This window comes from Silene latifolia, chromosome Y (assembly GCF_048544455.1).
Source record: "Silene latifolia isolate original U9 population chromosome Y, ASM4854445v1, whole genome shotgun sequence".
Lineage (NCBI taxonomy): Eukaryota > Viridiplantae > Streptophyta > Magnoliopsida > Caryophyllales > Caryophyllaceae > Silene > Silene latifolia.
Window position 1 is genome coordinate 6,715,479 of NC_133538.1, and position 26,065 is coordinate 6,741,543.

At 41.1% G+C, this 26,065-nt stretch overlaps 1 long non-coding RNA gene across 1 annotated transcript; it reads left to right on the forward strand.

Annotated features, from left to right (window-relative positions):
• The first annotated feature begins 1,626 nt into the window (after positions 1-1,626).
• LOC141634375 (uncharacterized) lies at positions 1,627-24,735 on the forward strand. The gene is made up of 4 exons (XR_012539103.1): positions 1,627-2,555; positions 22,095-22,773; positions 22,860-22,960; positions 24,380-24,735. It is a non-coding gene; the product is annotated as an uncharacterized LOC141634375 (long non-coding RNA).
• Positions 24,736-26,065: the final 1,330 nt, after the last annotated feature.

A 26,065-nucleotide genomic window follows, 5' to 3' on the forward strand; every position in this document is an offset into this window, starting at 1 on the left:
ACTTGGCCATAAATATCATCTTGTGATATTGGTTCTTTCGGAAATTGTGAATCATTATCAAGTTTTAAAAAGTTAGTAAAGCCCAAGGTTATTGTTTCGGAAATTGTGAATCATTATCAAGTTAAAAAAAGTTAGTAAAGCTTTCATATTGGTTAGGGAATCTGAAAGAACTTTAAGCACTTTGAAATTGTGAATCATTATCAAGTTTTAGGCGAAGTTAATGTTGGCTTAAACCTCTGCCTACCTGTCTGTTGGATTTTATGACTGAAGTTTCACAATTCTTCTCCTCATGCCTATGCAACTGAGCTAAAGAAGATCAGGAAGACTAAGAAGCGTCAATTAAATCACTTTTTGGTATGTTTAAACGTCTTATTTTTCTAAAGTTGTGTTTGTTTTACTCTTTTACTCTGCCCAAATTTCATGCTCATGCTCTGATGATTATGGAGTCATGTTAAATCGTCTTGACATGAAATTTACAGTAGATATTGAAACTTTGGGGTTACTCAACATAAGAGATACGAAGTACATTATATGCTTTTACGGTTAGACTAGAATAGAAGACCAGTTAGACTAGACTTGAATATAGAGAGATCAAACGATAAATAAGCGTAGGAGATGGAAAGGGGGAAGGAAAAGGAAATGGGTGTAATAAGTGAACAAGAGGGAGATGAGGTCTAAATAAAAGTGTGGGAGATGGATAGGTATGGAGGAAAAGGAAATTGAGTGAATATGTAGCGTAAGAGAGAGAGAGAGAGAGAGAGAGAGAGAGAGAGAGAGAGAGAGAGAGAGAGAGAGAGAGAGAAACCAGAGGAAAGGTGAGAGGAAGGGAAATCATGAAATACGGAACAAGTAATTATGAGTTAGCACGGTGAAATATGTTAGATACAAGATATTAGGAGTTAGCACGGTGAAAACTAGACATTTATGTCAAAGAATAAGTTACCCGGTTCAAATTTGACGTGTTTATAGTCCTTTTGGTGAGGACCTGGTGTTTGAAGTCCTTTTTTTTGGTAAACAACTCAAAAACTTTTTAAGGTGACTGTCTCGGGGAAAATGGGGGCTACAACATTGGTGAGGTCAATTACTTGTTCCAATAAGTGAAATACTCAAGCTTTAGATTAAATTTTGAGTAAATATTCTTCGCCTCACTATTTTTCCCAATAGTGTTAGAGGGAAAGAAAGAGTGGCAAGCAGCAAGTTGTCCGCAATAAAAGAACACACACAAGAGCCAACGAGAGGAGAAGAAGATAGCGAGTTTATCATTTTATAGCCTAATTTTTATTTGCTTATGAATAATTGAGATTATATGATATCCTAAATGATTGCATGATAAGAAGGATCTTTATTAGTTATTTCAAGTTATCTTGGTGTGATGGTTTGTGACGCCTTCATGTTAGTGTTGTTGGGCAGGTGACTACAAAGACCAAGTAAAGAGAAAAGAGGAGGCAACAAAATGGGGAGACCGAAAGCCTGGAGATAGATGAGCTAGGCTTAGAAGTGTAGGCTTCTTTAGAGCAAGTAATTTAGTCTACTACAATCCCCTTACATTCCCGACGCTTTTATAGGCGTCGACCCATTTTTTCACCCCATACCCATTTTAATAATATAATAATTGATTTTTACTTCAAAACCGCTAGAACTCGTCTCCCTCGCTCTAATTTTATTTGCTAACCTAAAAATATTCATTTCTCGCGCTTCCCCCAAAAAAAATCAAACCGCCCTTCCATTTCCATCCTAATTAATTAACTATTCAAAACCTAATTCATTCACCGCAGTGGTCATCGTCTCTCTCAATCACACTCATCAATCGTGCCTCTCGCTAATCGCCTTGACATCTGATTGAAGATTTTATTCGATGTGCCTCACTCCTATCTTTGTACAGTTTACGGAGGTCTCCGCAACCTCAGCAGCCGCAGTTTCATACACATTATCTCAACTTTATCATGGGGGTAATCCCTTCTTTCAACACACTTTCCTGAATTTATCACATGTTTTTTTAATTCTGTTTTGTTCATTTTATGTTGGTCGTTGTTCATGCTTGAATTCAGAACTATTTTAATTAGATCAAATTTTAAATTGAATGATTTGGTTTTGGTTACAAGATTAATGGGTATTAGTAGGCTTCAGAAATTCATGCTATTGTTTGTAGTTTGTGTTAGTATTACGGTTAGTGAGATTGAGATTGATTTCTCCTCCGTCTCGATCATTTGTTTACCTTTAATTAAAATTCCGCTGGCGATGAATAAAAAACAAATGATTTAGACGAAGTCATAAAAATGATGAGTAATGGAATAGAAGAGTTTACAAATTATTAAAATGGTTTCTAGCCCTATGTAAATCGTCATCAGCTAAAAAGGTTATTAATCAAAACCAAAAAACGCTTGTGTTTAATTTATTGATTTCTATAGTTGTTTCATGGTCGCAAGTCTTTGTGTATTCGTGATATCATAGGAGTAATATATAGGGTTATCTGTTTCATATTAGTTCTTTTGTTCAATTTTTTCTGAAGGTGTTTGACCAGCGATGAAATGGGTTACCGTGTTAGCTAGTTAGAAGTACTTGTTGGGAAATGTGTCCTCAACAATAGTGCGATCACATGATTTAAATATCATTATTAAATCTCATTTTAAGAATACATGTGGGATGTAATATTTTACAGTCAACTGGTCCACACATATCGGTAATGATTGGCTGACTAGAGTTTGACATTACTGTCGTGCGACGGTGGTGATCAGTTGATCCCCTTAGGTCATACCTATAGGGAAATACTCTTAATTGATTATTTAATTAATCGTATACCGATACGAGCTGATTAAATTGCTTAAAATTGACGGATAATTTTGTGAGTATAATTTACGTATCTTATTGTAAATATGATTAAATAAGACACGGTCTAAGTAATCGAATTATTTTATTACTTGGATGAAATTATTGTTTACAGAAACAATTGAATCGGAATGAATAAATTATTATAAATACAGAATGTTGTAGTTTATAATTCGGAAACATTTTTGGTACAAGTAATTATGATATTACTAAGTCGATTTTTGTATGTGACGTATTTTTAATAATACGTTGATTTTTAATATGATAAAAATACATTACATTGTGACATGTCATGTAACATGTTACATGTGACAAATTTGACAAATGACAAAAATAAAATGGATTCTCCATTTTATGTCTAAAAACCGAAAATGAGAAGGGAGTGTAAGAGATGTATTGTGTTTTTATCTTGAGTGGAAAACACAATTATCATATCTAATTAGTAGCCTTGCACACCTACTTTTTAGAGAAGAGCAAAAATGAAATGCATTGGGCATTCTACCCAAGGCAATTTCGGCCACTCCACATGAAAAGAGAAGTGAGCTTTTCTCTTTGATTTTTCATTCAATCTTCCCATCTAATTTTCTAGTGTAAGAAAATTCATCAAATGCTCTCTTCAATCTTATGAGATTTCTAGAGAAATAAATCACAAAATTCCTCTTCTCTCAACCGAAATATGTGAGAGTACAAAAACATTTTGTGTCATATTTTTAAGTAAGACTAATTTTAATACTAGATCATATTATTTTAGTCTTTAAGATGTATTCCTTGGGTATATACTTTTGGGAGGGATTCTACTCTTGAATACTTGTTCTTCCATTTGGAAAGCTCAAGAACAAAAGAAAAGGAGATTTCTTTTGTGCCCATAAAACCGAAAACTACAATGTAAGAACATGATTTCTTCTCCTTTATTATATTGTTTGCATGCATAAAATCCACATTTAATTTTATGACAAATTATTTTTGACATATATGAGTATGTTAGTATGTATATGAATCTACATTTCCTTCAATCGGTATCAAGAGCCACGGTTGTTTGCATGCAAATCGGTTAAAAGTTTTTCCGAGTTATAAAGAGTAACATATAAAACTTGTAAATTTTGTGTTATTATGATATATCACGAAATAAATCCATGCATGTTAATATTTCTGGTCCTAAAATGTTTTAGGATATTTTGGTTAATTTTACGGATTTTTATTGTTCATATTTCTCTATAATGACATTTAAATGTGATTTTATGAGTAAAAATGTCATTTTTGGTCAAAAATTAGCTATACTTCGAATTTTAAGTTGATTTTTGGATATGTTGTTGCATATATTATTTTGAGATAACCTGTAAATTTTCATAATTTTTGGACTTGTTATGCTCGAAAAATGAATTTTTCATCATTAAATTCGGATTTAAGAGAAAAATAGGTTAATATGAGTTAAATTTCGAATCTGGTCATAGAAAATTAATATGTTGTCACATGAAATTTTACAATATGTGTGTAAAATAATTGGCTATAAAGAAGTCTTTTTGCATGATTTATGGATTTTTGAAGAAAAATAGCATAAATAGTGACATTATTGGTGAAAATTAATAAAACATAATCTATGACTTAGGAAAAACGTCTAATGTTGCATTTTATTATCTTTTTCAGATCTAAAATTGAAAAGTTAGTGAAAATAATTTTTTCATGTTTTTATGATTATTTTATTAAAAATCGATAAACCGCAACATTGTTTTTCCGGTAAATTTTCGAAATTTTTAACCTAAGATTTTGAACATTATGAGTGTCATGGAATTTTTCCAGAATGTTCATGAATTTAAATTTCAAATTTCGAATTTATTTGAAATTTTGTGATTTATTTGAAGTTTAATAGCTTATTTTTGTAATTTTGGTCCATTTATGAACAATTTTGTAAATAAAGGTTAATTATGGTCAAATTATTAGTGAAGACTATATTTTGAGTCCTAAGAGGTTAGGGTAATTAACTTATGCATAAATATGAGTTTATGTATTTTTGTGATTATAAAATGTTGAAATCACGCAAATCCGTAAAAACCGAGTAATATACGATATTGGCTAATTAAAGGCGATTTAGCATAAAATTGAGCATGTTCATACATATTATAATGCTGCATTTTCTTTATGATTGTCGTAATTTTTAATTTATGTAATTTTGAATTATGTAATTTTACTTAGTATGGCCTTAGATTTTAATTGGTGTTTCCCGAAATGTATGGGAATATCGATTCGGTTGTAATTTTTATTGTGATCTCGTATCACCGTTTTGTAATTTAATAGATTTACTTTATTTTAGTTACAAATGTATAATAGGAAATTATGTAATTTGTTATGTAATTTTATTCATTCCGGAGTTCCCAAAGACGGATTTCTTCAAGAATGGCGATACATAAAGACGGTGTTACCTCGAGATGCGTGTCACAACCGAAGTTCAAGGGACCAATGGAGTTGGTTTCCGAATATGTAATAGATAAATAGTTTTCTATTTTAGGAAGGCCATACTAGGATTTATTTATCTTTATGCTTGCATTTTATTTTATGTCACATGCATCGCTAAATCGCCATAACTAAACATGCATTGTTATTTTATCGAATTTATCGACCGTGTCAATTAGAATTATCGTAGTTCACCGCTTTAGTTCACTTAAAACGTGATAGATAATAAATTGACATGACCTCTCGGTAAAACAATTAATTGAGACATAGCCTTACCAAATAGTAGAAACCATGAAAACCTATTTCGCGAGGGAGTGCACTCGGCCCTACCGGGGTACAAACCTTGTTACGTAGGGGAAGTGGGTGATGAGTGTTAATCCACCGAATTCATGTTGATGAGGGTTTCATCGGCCATACCGTGCCCAAGTTGATGTGGATTTGGATCATGGACACATTTATTCGAAATTTGGATTGAGCTCAACGGAAGTATTCGTGACCGTAGTCGCATGTGTTCCGGCTATAGATAAATATTAGAGTAATTTTATCGACCAAGAGTTCTAAAAGTAGAATCGATTAAAGCGTTAATCCACCGAGTTATATTGATAAGGGTTTCATCGGCCATACCGTGCCCAAGTTAATATGAATTTGGGTCTTGGAATCATTTATCATAGTTGGGTAGAGGTCACTATGTAAATGCTTTACTTGTTATTTACAAGTATTAATAAAACGATAAATGTTAAGTTTTCCACTATTCCGTTATTATATTGTTCTATTTCTTTATCACAATTCATATACGATATCATTTCGTTTTTTGATTCAAATCTCCATTAACATCGTAACTAAAGACAAAATTTGAATTTTTCTTCTAAAAACCTCGTTTTATCCATTGGAAGGATCTCTTGTAGAGAGTATAGATAAAAGTTATTCGTTATCAAACGGGTTTTGATTCTTGACTAACACATCTACTTACAATGGATTGTTTTTCATATACTTAAATGAATTAAGTACCTTGAAAAGATAAAATTGTTTTGGTGATTAGATTTTCAGAATTCGTAATTGACCAAAATAACGCAACCACTTCGATGAAAGTTTTAAGACTAAAACGAACAAATGAAGAGTAATCTTCATGAAATTCAATTTTGCTTCTCAAAGCAAAGACTCATTGAAATAAGTGGGAGCATTCTCTTAAACCGTTAAGATGAGGACGAGGTTCAAGAAGTAAAGATTATAATGGAATTGATACAAGGTTATGTTAAAGGTAAAGTTGTTGAGAATGACAATACTAAACCTATCAATCCCGACCGATAAAGTTTCCGTTGTCTTAAATGTTAGACACGAGAAAGGAAACTACCCCAAATTATTGAAGAATCAACAAGTTAGTTGTGTGACATCTAATGGGACCTTCTTCGTTAAGTGTTTATTTGGTTAAACATAAGTTTTGCTAGTATTACTTCGTCAATATTAGAAACCGGTGGTGGTTTTCATCATTATGTTTGATACATAGGATGATTAGAATATGACGACTAGCAACAATGAAGTCGAGAGATAGAGTAATTGTGTACTCAATCTAGTTTTTGGATTTAAAGTTGTACTTAATTATGACTATTAAGTGCATAAACTCTAAATAAGAATATAAACTTGTTAAGATACAAAAGAGGTTTCACTTTTGTGACCCTATACACCACGATTTGATGTATGGCTAGCCCATCATCAAGGTGAGTATATTCTAAACCAAACTAGAATGATATATCATGTAGATGATGTAAGACTCAAATTGGTAACCCAAGATTAAACCTTAAATTCTGGAATGATGAACGCAAAGAGTTATCGAGTACTCTTGAAGCCATTAGATTGTTAATGGTTTATGCGTATCTTGTATTCAAAGCAAGATGTCTCGTGCCTTTTGGTTGAAAAGGAGATCGAGGTTGTAAATCAACGATCCAAAATAGGTTGATCATTATCTTTTACCAACGATTTAAGTTGACACTAATATGTTCACTTAATAAGGTAAATAGAGAAATCTTTGAAGAATTTCAAAGAGTTCAAGTAATCACGATTTAGTCGTGATGGGATTATCAAAGTGAAGACTTTGATATAAGCCAAATGAATTGTGATATAGTATCACAAGTTAATCTCTCTTAGCACGCATTATGGAATAATGTGTGGTTGGATAAGAAATCAAACGCTATTCGATATGGTTTGGACTTCAATCAAGTTACTTTGAGTTACTTGATCCTTTTGGGGATTTTATCATTTTGTCTAGATTATTTTTCCACTAAATCGAATCATATGTGATATGATATGGTAAGGGTACCATGTTTGTAAGTTTTCTCAAGAAACAAATGCTCATTTTTCCCTCTTAAATTATCACGAGAACGAGGGTTTGCGGCTCGTGAAGCTGTCTTTCTAAAATACAAGTTTATTTCTAGAAGACAGTGGGAGAAATTATTCAAGAGCCACAAAGAATGCCACAGAGAATGTTATGTCGCAAGAAACTGGTCTTTCTTGGCTACATGAGACGTTTTGTGTAAGACATTGTTTCTTTAAAACCTAGGAGGTTAAATTCGTCACTTGTCAAAAATGATGAATTCATGCTACTTTTGAGAATGTTATGTCGCAAGAAACTGGTCTTTCTTGGCTACATGAGACGTTTTGTGTAAGACATTGTTTCTTTAAAACCTAGGAGGTTAAATTCGTCACTTGTCAAAAATGATGAATTCATGCTACTTTTAAGAAAGTAAAGAGCTTATAACTTACAAAGAAATTGTTTGATTCAAGTTGATTACTTCTGGAAAGTAATGAACATATGACTTACATAAGAGTGTTTAAGTCACAACTCAATACAAGGCTTAGAGCCATGAAAATCCGAAACAAAAGGCTTGATTAGTGACAAAGGGTTTTGCACTAATTGCACTAATTGAAATAATTAAGTCTATTTGGATCTTCTTAGGAATTGTGTTTCATTATGAGGATATGCATACAGCAAGTGAATCTAAAACCCACTTCTTCGATAGAAGGAATGTATTCAATACATGTCTTGAGTTTAGTAGATTCTTGCAATCCTAAGATAATGTGAAACTTAAGAGAGGGTCTTAAGTAGGACATCAATGAGTTAGAATCAACATTTTGATCATGTGATAAAATATTTCTCGATAAGTCGAGAAGTTGTGTTTATACATGAAGTTTAGTGAGAGTTACGGAATTTTTAATTAGTCCGATATGTGGATGACATATTGATCATTGAGAATGATTTAAGACTCTTGGAGTATTATAATACATCTTTATTATCCGGATTTATGAAGATAAATCCACATGATATTAGCGTCAATAAGAAGTCTTATGTTGATAAGATTCATGACTAGTTCAATTAATTTGAACATATTTGATTGATTCCATTTGCTTCCGCTGCCGGATCAATTAAATGAGAAATGATGTATAACACTTCATATGCTTTGAGTATGATGAATTGTTTTTCAAAAATCGAATTTAAGTAATCTTTACCAAGTAAGCTATAAAGATTACCCTTAAGTGCTTGCAGAAGCATTAAGGAAGTAAAGCAAAGTGTTTATGATGCAATATTGTGTAAGGGTGTTACACAAGTAACAATTGACAATTGAGATTGCGCATGGTTTCCGACAAAACCATAATCAAAACACACTAGGATGGTTAAGATACCATTGTGGCAATGTTAATTAGGAAGTAGATTTTCTAGAATCGTTCTAGGCAATAAAGAACAATGAGAGATATTTATAACGGAAATTGAGTACACTTGCGATTATGAGATATGCAAGAAAGATGAGTCCCGCACACTGTGAAAACAGTGGGAGCTATTCTTAGGCTAGAGGGCCTATGTCTTGATTGGATCTCGACACGTACTCAGAAAGTTTTGTAATGCAAATGTATACATTACAAAGGAAAACGAGTATGTAGTGAGGTTGAGTAAGGTACAAGAAATTGATAAAACCTACTAACCAAAGCCTTCTCAAAGGCTAAACATGATGAGTCATGTCATTTCAATTGAATTGAAATGAACAACTACGTACAAGATCAAATTAGATTATAGAACATGAAATAGTGATCAGGCATTGACTATTCATGTGTGATAATCGCATTTGTCGTTCGAGTTTTATTTTAAAACTCTTTTATTATACTTTGTTACATCCAAACGGGTTGTGGAGACAATTGAACCCCGTTAAAGTGAACACGGATTAACATTGTATTTGCCCATAGTTACTTGTATGAGGTGACGTCTCGAAGTGACTAGACTGTGATGCGATTGATGGCAAGTTCAAGTGTCATAGAGTCATGTGAGATGACTAGTCGATCACATAGGCAGACTGTTAGGAACATTTTGTCGGGCCCTATGACCGCTTATAGATTTCTGGCAATTTATATAGCCTTGTCGTGGCGAGAGCTACTATAGTATTCTAATGAGTCGATTCTTTTGACTAAAGACTATTCACCTAAGATGGCACAGTTTCAGATTAACTTTGATTTGTGTTACTACGACCTTCGTAAATGGGGTCAAATGGGCATATTTTGGGTTATGATGGCTGTGGCTAGTCGAAGGGAATGAGTGCGATAGGAATTGTCCATCCCCTTGTCAGGGTTAAAACAATATCTCAGGGCCACTCGAGGAGTAATGAACTGGAAATGCGTGGCCACGCTCGGAAGGTATCCAGAGTGGATAAATCCGGTCAATCAGTTATTCTCCAGATCGAGGAAACCACTCTCGATATGATCACTTGCAAGTACGACCGAAAGACACCTTGCATTGAGTGGGAGATAGTAATAGGACAAGCGGGTGGTGACGCACACTTGTCGAGGACAAGTGGGAGATTGTTGGGAAATGTGTCCTCAACAATAGTGCGATCATATGATTTAAATATCATTATTAAATCTCATTTTAAGAATACATGTGGGATGTAATATTTTACAATCAACTGGTCCACACATATCGGTAATGATTGGTGACTAGAGTTTGACATTACGTCGTGCGGCGGTGGTGATCGATTGATCCCCTTAGGTCATACCTATAGGAAATACTCTTAATTGATTATTTAATTAATCGTATACCGATCTGAGTGATTAAATTGCTTAAAATTGACGGATAATTTTGTGAGTATAATTTACGTATCTTATTGTAAATATGATTAAATAAGACACGGTCTAAGTAATCGAATTATTTTATTACTTGGATGAAATTATTGTTTACTGAAACAATTGAATCGAATGAATAAATTATTATAAATACAGAATGTTGTAGTTTATAATTCGGAAACATTTTTGGTACAAGTAATTATGATATTACTAAGTCGATTTTTGTATGTGACGTATTTTTAATAATACGTTGATTTTTAATATGATAAAAATACATTACATTGTGACATGTCATGTAACATGTTACATGTGACAAATTTGACAAATGACAAAAATAAAATGGATTCTCCATTTTATGTCTAAAAACCGAAAATGAGAAGGGAGTGTAAGAGATGTATTGTGTTTTTATCTTGAGTGGAAAACACAATTATCATATCTAATTAGTAGCCTTGCACACCTACTTTTTAGAGAAGAGCAAAAATGAAATGCATTGGGCATTCTACCCAAGGCAATTTCGGCCACTCCACATGAAAAGAGAAGTGAGCTTTTCTCTTTGATTTTTCATTCAATCTTCCCATCTAATTTTCTAGTGTAAGAAAATTCATCAAATGCTCTCTACAATCTTATGAGATTTCTAGAGAAATAAATCACAAAATTCCTCTTCTCTCAACCGAAATATGTGAGAGTACAAAAACATTTTGTGTCATATTTTTAAGTAAGACTAATTTTAATACTAGATCATATTATTTTAGTCTTTAAGATGTATTCCTTGGGTATATACTTTTGGGAGGGATTCTACTCTTGAATCCTTGTTCTTCCTGATGGGGCATATTCTGCACCCGCTGACCAAGTCAACATATTGAGTGGGGTCAAAGACATCCACAGCAAGCCAATGACTTAGACATCCCGGCCTTTACTGACCTTTCGGCTGCCCGACCACAGGTCTCGGCATGGCAACCTACCAGGCCAAGGCACATACCCGCGTACTCATATCCAAGAACCCTCGGCATGGAGTCAACCAGGCTCGCCGGCCTGCCATAGGTCCCTCGGCCGAGGGTAGATCGATCTTTCCACCGCTTTCGCCACTTGGCCCACTTGGCCACTACGTGACAAAAGGTGAAAGTCTATAAATACTCCTCAATCCTCATTGAGGAAGGGATCCAGAATCTAACCTAAGAACCACTTAAATTGGTATTATCTCTCTCATCTCTCTACAATACACGTCCGCGAGCTACATACTACTTAATCACAATAAGTTCACTGACTTGAGCGTCGGAGTGAGTACGCTTGGCACAAAGCCAAGCCCTCAGTTTGCTCGTTGTTGCAGGAGAGGCCGAGGAGAGCAGTCAAGGCTAGACGAGGCATTATTCGACAAAGCTAGCGTGGTAAACAAACCTCGCCTTGAATTCATACCGGAACAATTGGCGCCGTCGTGGGAATACGAGATACTAGAAGCTAGTCATTCCCAAACAAAAAAAAAAAAAAAAAAAAAACCCACCCAAAAAAGCTAAGAAGATGTCAAAAGAACAAGAGGTGTTCGTAACCGAAGAGCCCCTCCACCCAGGTGATACCGTCCACAATTCTGGAGTTGTGCAGCCCTCCACCAGCCGGATAATTCAACCGGAGTTCGGGATGCCAATAATGCCAGATACGCCGCTGCCCGCCGACCAGGTCACCGTCATGGGACGTGTGGTTGATGCGAAAGTCGAAACACTCTCCCGACTGATTGTCGTGGCACGGCTCCACACTGTCACACCGCAAGAGCGGCGGGACTCATCCCGAGAAGCTAGGGCCCAAAAGGTGACTCAGAAACCCGAACGAAGCACTAAGAGAGGCCGAGACTACCAAGACGCAGGGAGCCCAGAGTGTCAGTGGTAGAACTAAGCCCTTCCCGCACTCGCGGAGGGACGATGTCGCCGCGACACCCACGAGGCATGCCCCAGACGAGCGAAAGGAGTTCGACTCACCAGAGTCGGAGAAGGAGTCCGACTCACCAGAGTCGAAGAAGGAGTCCGACTCACCAGAGTCGGAGAAGAAGCCCTTCCCGCCACAGGGAGAGGGGCCGGACTAGGGATGCGAGGAGCCGATCGCCGCGTGTCATTAGACACGTGGTCGGGGCACCCCTCGGTGCCTACGTCCTAGAGACCCCAAGCCGCCAAAGCTAAAGCTACCGTCTATATCATACAAAGGAGAGGGCGACCCAACCGATCATGCCGAGGCTTTCGAGTCTCACATGTCGGTGTGGGAGCAACCTGACGAGGTGCAGTGCCGAGTTTTCCCAACGACCTTGGTTGGAATGGCGCAAAGCTGGTACAAGGGGCTACCCGATGGGTCGGTGTACTCCTATTCCGACCTAAGAGACGCGTTTTTGGCCCAGTACTCCACCAATAAAAGGAGAGCCGTTGAGACATCGGATCTCCTAACCATCAGGCAGGAGGGAGGCGAGTCACTCCGAAGCTATGTGAAGAGGTTCGACGCCAGGGTTCGGCAGATTAGGGAGCCGAACAAAATGAACTAGCGGCCTTCGCCCGATGAAAGGCCTCCCCGGGGGACTTGAAAACGAGCTCATCAAGTGCGGTGGCACGAGCCTTGAGTCCGCCAGGAAATTGGCCGACCAGGCCATTAAAGTCGAAGACTATCACAAAATATGGATAGGCCACGGCGAGGCCGGGCACTCAGAAAGAAAGAGCCACCGGGAGGAAAAGCCGGATGAAGGGCGTCGTGACAATAATAGGTCGCGGGCCGACAGGCCGCCAGAGCGAACCCGGACGTCGGGGAGTTCGGTCCGTACTACCATAAGAAGTACAAAGATCACACCCCCCTCGGGTCGTATCGGCCGCCGAGGTCTTCTCCTAAGCGAAACGAGGGGCGAGAAGTGGGAAAGGCCCCCAAACCTAGGGGACGGTGACACGAGCCCATCTTGTGAGTACCACGGCCACACCTGTCACTTAACCAACGACTGCTGGCATTTGAAGAATGCCATTGAAGAGCGATCCGAAAAGGGAGCCTCGGCAAATATGTTGCGGAGGCCAAAAGACTAACACCGATGGCTCGGATAAAAATCCGTCTTTCAACGGATAGAACGATTCATGTTGTCATCGGGAAACGAGAACGGCGGATCCGCTAACGGCACAAGCGGCACTGAACGAATCAGTATCGGTCGTCAACTTCGTGCCCGCTACGGCCCCCCTTCCAACATCCCGAACATAACTATTGGGAAGAAGGACTACGAAGGAATCATCGCCCCGCATAGCGACCCACTCGTAGTCCACTTAGACATAGCCAACCACCTGGTCATGAGATGCCCGATTGACACGGGTGCTTACACGAACATCATGTTCGGGAGTGCTTTACGGGGCTCGGCACGAAAATTGAGGACCTTAGCCCATGCACCAACCCATTGTCGACTTCTCCGGGCGAGCTTGGTCCCCACAGGGTCCATCAAGTTACCGGTGATGTTCGGCCAATCCGACGCGGCCAAGAATGTGATGTCCGAGTTCGTGGTCATCGACGGCTCATCCGCATACAACGTTCTCATCGGTCGTGTCACCCCGAGTGAGGTCGATCTTTGTAATGTCCATCCGGGCCCGACAACGATGTATGTCTCGGACCGCGGAGAGGTTCATAAACTCGTCTCAAAGAACGAAAAAGACGAGGTGGTCAACGTCCAAATATCGGCAAGAGGATGCAACATGCAATCCTTCAAAGTGGCAAAGAAAGAGGAAAAAGGGAAGAACCCATCCTTAAGACAGGAGGACGAACCGATGAGCACCAACCACGTCGCCATGGTCGAAGGGGCCGAGACCGAAACAGATAGAGATTGATCCGGGGCACCGTGATCGCCGGGTGTCGGCTGGAACCAAAATCAGGGCCGATCTCCTAGACCTGCTGAAAAGGAACAAAGATGTCTTTGCATACTCGGCCACCGAGATGCCAGTGTGGCCGGGAGGTCATCGTCCACAAGGTGAACGTACTCCCGGCGCCCGCCTGTGAAGAAGAGAGGGTGAGAAACTCCTCGGCCGAAAAAGAGGATGCCATCAAGGCCGAGGTCGATAAGTTGTTAGATGCGGGCTTTATCATCCCTTGTACATACCCTGAATGGCTAGCTAACGTTGTAATGGTTAAAAAGTCATCAGGGGGGTGGAGGATGTGTGTTGATTTTACGCAACTTAATAAAGCATGCCCAAAAGATTGCTACCCCTTGCCTCGGATAGATAGCTTAATAGACGCAACGGCAGGCTACGATCTTGAGCCTGCTCGACGCCTTTTCGGATACCATCGGGTATTCATGGCGAGAGGAAGACATGCCTAAATGCGCATTCATCACCATACACGGCACCTACATGTACAAGATGATGCCGTTTGGTTTGAAAAACGCCGGCGCGACTTACACAAGACTGGTGGACAAAGTGTTCCAAAATCAAAAAGGACGAAACATTGAGGCTTACGTCGACGATGCTATTGTCAAGAGCAAGTCCGACGGCGAGCACCTAGCCGATTTACACGAGACATTTTGTTCACTAAGGAAATACAAGATGAAGCTTAACCCTACAAAGTGCAACTTGATTGTCGGGCCGGAAATTCCTCGGCGTGCTTATCGGCGCCGGGGAATTGATGCCAATCCAGAGAAAGTGCGAGCAATTCTAGACCTGCCGGAGCCGAGGAATCGCAAAGAGGTCATGATCGACCGGGAGGATGGCGGCCCTTGCCCGTTTTATCTCTCGGTCGGCCGACAAGAGCACCCCATTCTTCAAAGTGCTAAAGGGGAATAAGGACTTGGCTGGGGGGAACAGAGCACGGCTTTCAAACAACTGAAGGCCCATCTGCAAACTCTCCCGACCCTGTCCAGACCGACGCTGGGGGAAACACTATATCTATATCTAGCAGTAACCTCGGCCACGGTCAGTGCCGTAATCGTCAGAGAAGAAAAAAACAAGCGGACACCAATCTACTTTATCGACCATACACTGCTGTTGCACGAGAAAACTACCCGCTGATTGAAAAAGCGGCCTTTGCCGTGGTTGTTGCCGCAAGGAAGTTGAAACCCTACTGACGCACATCCCACATGACGGTCTTAACCGACCAGCCATTGGAAAAAGCATTGGAAAAATTCGAACATCGAGCGGACTTATCAAATGGGCGATGAGAGCTATCTCGCTTCGGCATTCAATACAAACCGAGGCCTTCGATAAAGGGGCGGGCGGGCGACTTCTTGGCCGAATGCACGTATCAGGAAGAATCATGTCCCGGCATGTGGGAGGTATATACCGATGGATCCTCCACAACGAACGGCTCGGGAGCCGGCATCCTTATCATCAGCCCAAACGGGGACGAATTCGAGTACGCTTTGAAGTTTACCTTCTCGACCTCAAACAACGAATCCGAATATGAGGCGGTGATAACCGGAGTTGAGTTAGCCGAGCCGCCGGGCGAACACATCATTTTGAAAACAGACTCTCTCTTGGTGACTAACCAATACGAAGGAGAGTATGAAGCTCGGGACGATGGGATGGTAAGATACCTGGAAAAGGTAAGAGCCGAGACCTCAAAATTGAAGTCATTCAAAATGCGACACATCCCAGTGTCCGAGAACAACCGGCCGACGCTCTCTCAAAGCTGGCGATTCGACCATAAAGAATATCACCGTACCCGTCTTTGGTGGACATCGAGAACGCTAAAAGCATTGACGAAACCATCGGCATGGTGTGCGACGTGGAAGCTGAGACGACATGGATGAGTCCGATAAAGAGGTTTAAACTCGACAAATAAGTTCTGGGAGGACCGCAATCTCTCACAAAAGATAAAGAGGATCGCAAAGAAGGTACTTGGTATTTGAAGGAGAGTTATACGGAGGTCCGTGACAAGGCCACTCCCAAGTGTGTCGGTCCAACCGATGCGAGCTAATCTTGTGAAAATACACGAAGGCATCTGTGGGCATCACATGGGGCAAGAACACTAGCCCACAAAGCTCTCCGAGCCGGCTACTTCGCCCACCATGCTTGAAGATTCCGAAACAAAACCGAAAAATGCAACAATCGTCGGATGCACGCTCCGGTGATACACGCACCTTCCCGAGACCCGCAACCAAGTGCTTAATCCCCTTCCCTTTGCACAGTGGGGAATGGATCTACTAGGGCCATTTCCAACGGCATCCGGAGGAAGAAAGTTCCTAATCGTCGCCGTCGACTACTTCACCAAATGGGTTGAGGCCGTGGCAGTGCCTGCGAAAACCGCGGCGGCCGTAAGAAAGGTGATCTGGGAAAATGTCATAACTCGTTTTGGGTTACCCCAAGTCATGGTGTTCGACCATGGCCGAGAATTTTGGAGTGACACAATAATGAGCTGGTTGGAAGAACTCGGCATCAAATTTGCATACTCCTCCGTCTCCACCACCCCCGAACGGACGGCGGAGAGGCGACCAATAAAACGATCCTCAACGGCTTGAAGAAGACAGTTGAAGACCTCAAGGAAGATGGGCGATGAGCTACCCGGCGTTCTATGGTCCCTCCGGACCACGGAGAAAGAAGCAACGGGTGCAGTCCTTTTCACCTAGTCTACGGGTCCGGCGATCCTGCCGATTGAAGCAACGGTGCCAACATTCAGAACGGCCACTTTTAACCCAGATGAAAACGAGGAAGGCCTAAGAACCTCCCTGGACCTGGTCGAAGAAAGCCGAGATACGGCACGCCTCAACTTAGCGATATCGGCCGAATGAAAAGGGCCTACAACCGAAGAGTCCACAAAAGGGATTTAAAAGTAGGAGATCTGGTCCTAAGGAAGTCAGCTGCCACCAACAAAGGAAACATCCATGGCAAGTTGACGGCCAACTGGGAGGGTCCCTACAAGGTAGTTGAAGAAATGAGGCCGGGTACATACCGGGCTGGGACATGGGAGATATACCTTTGATGAGCCATTGGAACACCGACAATCTCGGAAAATACTTTGTATAACAAATGAGTTGCCCAAAACAATTGTTGGCACCCCAATGCATATTCATATCTAATGAGGAGTCATCCAAGTTTTTCATCAAAGTGTTAATCCACCCCAATCGAAGGCATACTAACATATGTACACAAAGGACAGAGCGAAAACCTCGTCTCATCCCGGCCTTTAACGGGAGTGACGGGGGACGAGCCGATATGCTAACATATGTTCAACGGCGGTCAAAACGTAAACTCCGTTGCCCGATGAACTGGCCGGGAAGAGACGCAGTGAAACGCGATCGCCTCGGCAAATTAAGACCGAGCTTAAAGACGTTAAACACGGTTGAGATACGCATTCTAACGCCTCGGCCAAGCCGAAGGTAAAAAAAAAGCGCTCAATTAGTTAACGCAACTGCCCTCGGCAAATTAAGACCGAGCTTAAAGACGTTAAACACAGTTGAGATACGAAAAAGCGCTCAATTAATTAACGCAAAAAGACAAGTGAAGGAATAAATCAAAGGCCTCGGCCAAGCCAGAGGCAAAACAAGCGAGTTCTCATTAAAGAAAAATATAACAAAGTTACAAGAAGGAGAAATACAGACGACGGCCGTCCCCTTTGGGATAAGCCAAGACTCTACCTACCAAGGTTTTATAAAATACAAGGAAAAGTAAAGCAAAAGGTTACGGACTGGTTCTTTGAAGCGCCAAAAGGATGGCGGGGAGAAAAGGCTTAATAGTTGGCCCCGAATAGTGAAGCTATCCGAGACGCCGGGTGAGCCTGGTGACGACCGCCCGTCTCCCTATGCCTGTTCTTGCTTGCCCTTACCGCCATCGCGCGTTACCCTCGGTGAGCGACTTAGATGCGCTACGAGCGACCTTAGCATCCTCGGCTTTCTTAGCGGCCTTAGCATCCTCAAATTGCCTTGATCTAGCAGACTCCTCCTCGGCCGCCCTCGTCTTCTCTGCAAGGGCCGCCTTTGCTGCGGATCGCCTCCTCCTCCTTCTTGGCCCTCGCATCCTCGGCGGCCTTATCCGCCGCAGCCTTCTCTTTAGCCTCGAGCCTATCGTCGAACAAACGTCAAATTTTGTCCATAGAAAGGAGCCATCCGGATAGACCTCATCCACCACCTCCCTGAAAGCTTCTTCGGTCAGGTCCCTATACTGAGCACACATGCGTGGGAGAAGCGTGTTTTGAAGTGTCTCAATATCCTTCTCCCTTTGGGCAAGGATAGCACTAGTCTCCCTATGCGACTACGCTTGAGCCGATACGCCCTTTTCGACTCCTCCCTTTGGGCGACAACGACGTCGTAGCCGCCCTTGTACCTATCCCGTTCCTCCTTCACTTGGCGGCGGCAGAGTCGGCGGCCTCTACCTTGGCCTTCTCGGCCGACAAAGAGCTTCTCAATTTCCTCGACCCGCGCTTGTGCGGCAAGGAGGTCATGCTTAGCCTTTCCGGCCACCCCTTTGCATGCAACAACATCGAGCCTCACCGCTCTATCAACGGCCCCGTATCGGCCAAAGCCTTTTCTTGCTCCCTAATACGGAGCCGACCGGATCGGACCAAATCCCAACCTTCTTGCTCGACTTTGTACCCTCCGCTATGAGCCGGTCGTTGGATATCGACGCGAATCGAGTCGGCATTTTTCCCGCCGTCTGCATAGGCCTCTTCTCAACTCGCCGCTCGAATCGGGGACGCACTGCACGGTTGATCTACAAAAATTCAACCAAAGAGTCCACGTCAACGTTCATGGACATACCAGAGCGGTCATCGGGTATATCTAATGAGCCGGCTAAATCCGAGCCGCAAGTTAGACTGTGCGGAGGGTTTGCTCTTCTTGGCCGATTGATCCGTTTCCTCGGCGCTACCGCATTAACATGAGCGACGGACGAAGCATCGGGTGTCATGGGTCGATCTTTTCCTCTTGCGCCCTAAGCGGAGATCCTCAAAGATCGGAATCCTCTCCATCGACAATGTCAACGACCTCCACCTCTGGTGGAGGCGGAACAAAGGTTGACACCGTCGCCGCCGTAGACTTGGCTTTTCGGACCCGGCGAGGAATGGCGGCGACTACCTTGGCCTGGGGCCGTATCGTCCAAGCCCTTCGGAGGTCGATGGCGACGGACGGCGGTCATGCACATCGACCTTCGGATTCTTCTCCTTAACGTTTCCGTCTTTGTCCAGCCCCATCTTCTCGAGGAGTTGCTCGGACGATTCAGGACCAAAGTGCTCTGTAAAAGAAACAAAGCAAAACTTAGACAAAGGGACATGTCAAGAAACAAACAACGAAAAACATTAAAGCAGAAATGGGCCTCACACCGACCCCACTCACCCTGTGCTAGGGCCGGTATGAGGCCGACGTGGCAAAGCGGCTCATCCATCTGGATGACTTGCGTCGGGGGCAACCAAACCTTCGGCGCCCCATCATCATCGACCTCGAAAAGCTTCAGTGCCTGCTTCTCGTCCTCATTAAGATAGACATTCCCGGCGTCCATCTTATTCTTGCCCTTGGGGATCATCTTCTCACGCTCCCCTTTGCTCTCGCACCGCAAGTTAACATGGTGCTCAAAAGACCGAGGCAACGGATAATCATCCGGGACCTCGACATACACCCACCGTTCCTTCCACCCTTGCAAGAGGTGAGCTTAGGCACGGTCGGATAGCCCCGGCTCGGTCACGGGCGCTATACCACCCCCGGCCACCTTGAACATTCATTCGAAGAAAATGAATTCGGCGGAATAAGTTTACCGTTGGGATCACCCCCCTGACGCGACACGACCACACGAAGCCGACTATAGTCCTCACGGCCAAAGGGTGAAGGCTGCGCCGCTGCAACGTTCATCGCCTGAATTATGGAAGAGACGTACATATTGAGAGGAAACCGGAGACCATACTCCAGGTGCCTCATATATACGCCGATGTGACCCGGGGGAGGGCAACAGACGGCCTGACCCTCCCCAGGGATGACAATGTTGTACCCCTTGCCAAAAAAGAAGTGCTCTTCGAAAAATTCGGAGCCAGAGCAGCGGACCAACTTATCGATAAAACCACGATCGGCGCCGGTAGTACAGGCATCGTAATGATGCAAGACTGTCGCCCTCTCCGCCCCGGAAGGATTCCTTTCCTCATCATCATCACCGTCATCCACATCGTCATCATCCTCCCACTCCTCCAGAACTCTGCGGTCAACTTCCGGGGAAGGAGACCTAGGGCCCCTCGACCTTAACGGAATTGCGGCTACCACCTCCTCCTCATCAAAACGCGACGGGGAACCCCCCGGCGCACGGGTACTGGGACCGGCATCAGTAGAAGACATGGTTCACAACAATTACTTAAACAAAACAAAAAGTTGAAAAGGTTTTTCGGTTTACCTTGAAGAAAAGTGCTACGCCGACGTAAAAATTCTGAAGATCGGAAGAGAGGGAAAGACTTGGAATTTTGGAAAGAAGAAAATTTTTAGAATGAATGAAATTGCTAACCAATTTCACTTCAAAAGTCTGGTATTTATAGGCAAAAGCCCATAAAGGAGGACCAATCAAAACGCAGCCCATAAAGCGTCAGCCAATCAACGAAGAGACACATGTCAAGCATGCGTACACGGAATGTCAATCGACGCAACAGTTGAATGTCAATCAATGCAACAAGTAACCAGCGTCTTCAACACGCCCCTTTATATCCCTTTGACTATTCATCTTCCTCAAAGAAAATCCTAAAGTATCCGTTCTCCATGCGCGGTATGACTAAACCAAGCTAGGTAGCACCGGCCGGGGGCAATCAAAAGTACACCGGCACTCTCAACCTTGAGTCCGCCGGCCAGTAACATCTTTTCTTCCACATTTGATGTCCATTACCCATCCATGTGGAGGGGGGATATGGTACGGCCTGTACAGAAGTAAGCCGAGGGAGAAGAAGCCGGGGCAGAAAATTTTCACTTGCGCAGAATATACGCTCAACATACATCGGAGCCCATACCACGGCATAGACTACGCTGGGGGCAAATTGATGGGGCATATTCTGCACCCGCTGACCAAGTCAACATATTGAGTGGGGTCAAAGACATCCACAGCAAGCCAATGACTTAGACATCCCGGCCTTTACAGCCTTTCGGCCTGCCAGCCTGGGTCTCGGCATGGCAACCTACCAGCCGGGGCACATACCCGCGTACTCATATCCAAGAACCCTCGGCATGGAGTCAACCAGGCTCGCCGGCCTGCCATAGGTCCCTCGGCCGAGGGTAGATCAGTCTTTCCACCTGCTACGCCACTTGGCCCACTTGGCCACTACGTGACAAAAGGTGAAAGTCTATAAATACTCCTCAATCCTCATTGAGGAAGGGATCCAGAATCTAACCTAAGAACCACTTAAATTGGTATTATCTCTCTCATCTCTCTACAATACACGTCCGCGAGCTACATACTACTTAATCACAATAAGTTCACTGACTTGAGCGTCGGAGTGAGTACGCTTGGCACAAAGCCAAGCCCTCAGTTTGCTCGTTGTTGCAGGAGAGGCCGAGGAGAGCAGTCAAGGCTAGACGAGGCATTATTCGACAAAGCTAGCGTGGTAAACAAACCTGCTTCGGAATTCATACCCGGAACACTTCCATTTGGAAAGCTCAAGAACAAAAGAAAAGGAGATTTCTTTTGTGCCCATAAAACCGAAAACTACAATGTAAGAACATGATTTCTTCTCCTTTATTATATTGTTTGCATGCATAAAATCCACATTTAATTTTATGACAAATTATTTTTGACATATATGAGTATGTTAGTATGTATATGAATCTACATTTCCTTCAGTACTTTCCTTGCGATGAAGGTCCTTACTCCTTTCACATTCATTTATTCATGTTGTACACCACTTGTTTGGTCCGAAGATTGCGGCAACAAGTTGATGGGTGATTGTTAAATGTTAGTTTTATGAAATTTTAGGGATATATATCCGCTGCAAACTTCGTCAATCAAACTTTAGCTTAATCACTTCTCTTCCTTTGTAGACTATTTTCAATTTGAATCTTATGATATATGATGCTGCAAAGTAGATTCAGTTTGTTTATTGTTTGAGTCTTAATTGAAGATGGCGAACATCAGTGTACAAGCAAATGAAGTAGGTTGCTGGTGGTCATCTCAATGCTTAATTTAAGAAGGTTTCTGTTAGTTTGTTTTATAGGGAAGTGTACAAGCAAATGGAGTGCTTTATTGTACAGGTGCTTCTTGTTGTGTTTACTGTTGGTTCTCAGGTACGACTAACATAACTTGGTCTTGTCAGGAGACTTAGTAGTAATCCCTAATGTTTAGTTATATCGGCAATGTGTTGCTGAGTGCTAGCTGGTGGCAATGTAACGCAAGGGAAGTCGTGAGGTAGGGGTGCAATTGGGCTTTCATCAATTTCGACACCGCAATGAAGAGGTAGAGAACACAAGTGGTGTTACGGTCTCGGCTTGTCGTCGTTGTCACATTTGTGGTGAAGACATTCCATGTCAGTAAAAGTCGATTCACCTTTCAGTACAGTTTTTTTATCTATTTATTTTAGTTTTTGTTTACCTTTTCCATTTATCGTTACAGTTGTGGTTGAGGATGGAGGAGATCAGTGTAAAGTTCAGGTTATAGATCATAGAATTCTCGATGAATGTTGTTCGTGGTGAGAAACAACCTGCCAAGATCAGGTATTTATTTTGTTACACAGGCAATTCACATCCTTTAGTTTTCAGTCTTTTTTATAATCCGGCTTATAATCCTAACTCCGCCACTCGGTTAGATGTTGCTTACCATTGCGCTCAATTGTAAGATGAGCACTCTTGCGAGTCTAGAGCTATGGTTTGCTTTTGTTTAGTGTTTTTCCTCTTTCTTTTCCCAATCTTTTAAATATTATATCTAACGTTCCTGATGGTTATGTGAGAGTTTACAACTTCACCGTTTAATCCATAATGTCGATCAACTAGATTGGGGGATGAGGTGTTTACCGGTCCCTAGCTCAGTGACAGTTAGTTTATTATTTCTAGGGAGGCCTCTAGTGGGGTTATAAAACAATTTTATTAGCTGCCAATATGAGATTGAGGCAGATGACAATAAGCCTTACGTGGAAAAACTCATTGCTCATTAGTTCATAGTATATTATGTAGTTATTTATTTATCATGTTGAACTTCTATCGGCGAAACTCAACTGACCATCATAATATGTGTTCAACAATATGTAATTGAGGCATATGATATGGGATGAGATTGTGCTCAATAGTTAATTTCTCTGTTGCTTTTAAGGTACCCCCCTCCCTTTTTATTGATTGATTTCACTTCCAATTATTTCGAGTCTGAAAACCCCATGAAATTTTGAACCAGATTGAAATTCTTAATTATATTACGACTATGATTTAGTCCGCACTCACATCAAGTAATTAAGTAATCACGAGCTATTAGTAAAATGTTTTTCCTAAATATTAGTAATACTGCTTTCCTTATGTTACTCCAAATCAGTCATATGGAGTTATTTTAAATTCTGCAGGCTTAAGTTATTTCGAGGTCTAATCAAAGTATGCTTTTTAATTAAAATTAAGCTAATTCTGATCAAGTCAACCGATTCTTGAAGTGAAATGCTTAGACAGTTGGTTCAAGATATATTTTGTAATCTGGATAAGTCATGTGAAAGCTCAGGAGAATGAGCAACTTTTGAGATGTAGATACCTGCTTAGGTTGTGAAACGATTCTTGAAGTAGTAAGATAGATGAATTCTATAGAAAGGGGGTGTATCAGTTGATTGAGAAAGGAGGTTGTATATAGTTTGCTTGTGTAACTGTGTTGGACGTGACTTTAACGTTCTTTTTTAATTTCAGTTCTACTGAATTTCGTTTACACTTCCATTTAATTGTGAATTGAAAACATCATAACTGAAGTGGCTTTTCTCTGTGTTAATAGGAATAAGTTGGGGCTTGGAATGTACTAACTAATTGGCTAAATGAATTATTATTGTACTAACTAATTGTTGCTATTATGATTATTATTGTTGTTACTTGGTATTGTGTTTATATTGATATTTAGTACTACCTGGTTATGCTTACTATTATTATTATTATTTTTTTTCTGTACTTCAGCCTTTTACTGTGAATATGGTGTCATCTGGATGGATGAGGTGAAAGCGCTGAGAATTTCTGAAATGAGACCATTACTTACCTGATGATTGATGAGTATTTCAGCATGAGCAGAATGATCAACAAATCAAGCAAATCAAAATGTACACTTGAACTTTTTAAAAGGAAATCGGATTGTCTTGGTTTAGTGATACTAAGATACTTCTCTTGACATTATTTAGGAATGATGTACTCCGTATGAGGAGCTACGTATTTGTACCCTATGTTTTTTTTTTGCCAGTAGTAAATTCTGTATTTGTAAACTTGATAAATGTGAAAATTTCCGTTTTTCATTATATGAGAATTCCATATTATCAATATTTGTAGAGATTGCCTTGGTAGTACTAGTAAAATTTAGTCGTTAATAGTGACGAAAGCATTAGTAGTGAAAAAATTAGGAGGATGTAAAAAGTGTCAAGGAGCTTCCAGTGACATTGAAAAGCGTCGCTACTTGAAATGGTCATTGACGCAATAAGGCGTCGGCAAGGCTGACGCCAAAAAATGTCAAAAATTCCTGACGCCCCAAAAAACCACGCTTCCTAAAGCGTCGAGAAATAAAATGCCGATGCTTTTAAGCGTTGAAATTAGCCTAAAAAGTATCGAGAAAGTAAGGTATGTGTAGTAGTGTATCTCCACTTAATCTGTTGCAAGTAACAGGAATTCGAGATGACGTGAATTTTATAGCGAAGGCTTATATTCAATATCTCTGAGTTTTTGTCAAACATATTGTACAAAGTGAAGTTGTTGCTACAAAGAGTCCTAAACGGCATACTTCATCTTTAGTTTTGTAGAGATTGATATGTTAACATTCACCTTGCAAGTCGGTAAATGTTGTTTATTTGTACGCAAAATAATGGTGCTTGTGTTTAGTGTCTCCATAATTCAGTGGCATATATGTAGGTGCTGGTATTTCTCGCTCGATTCAACCTAGGGAACCAGAAAATCTCCAATCTCCAACTCCCTAAAATTAGTATTTAGGGTCTTTATAATTACGTTAAACAACTAACGATTCACTTCAAAATAACTATCTTTGTTTAGAACTATACATTAATACATTTACATGTCTCGCCATATAGTCTTGTAAATTAGCTAAGAATGTTATTTGGTTTCAAGGAAATCACTGAACTAGACAAATAGAGCTTTGTTGTTCAACGAATTATCACACACTTAAGACGGTTCCTAGAACACATGTTTGTTTATAGTGATTCTTGTGACCTCCGTACACTCAAGGAATAACACTATGGTGATGTAAATTTCTTGTATGTGCTAAAATGAAAGGAAAGTAACCATTGAACCTGCGCACCGAAAACAATTGTATAATATACAAACACAAAAATGCCCTTATAGAACCGTTATCGTCCATGCTAGCTCCAATGACCATTGACAACCTAATAAACCAAAAGAAACATGACTAATAATCAACTATAACTATAACGGTTCACGAGGAAACCGTACCCAATGCATGAATCGATACTAATCCAAATAAACGAGCCATAATATCTTGGGGTATCGCGCGCAATACTAGTGTTGTATAATGTCAACGATGTAGTAAGGGATATGAAAGGATGTTGGGAAAAATTCTCTCGAATTAGAGTTTCAGCAACTTTTGATCATCAACAAGAAAATATCAAAAAAGTACGAAAAAACAAA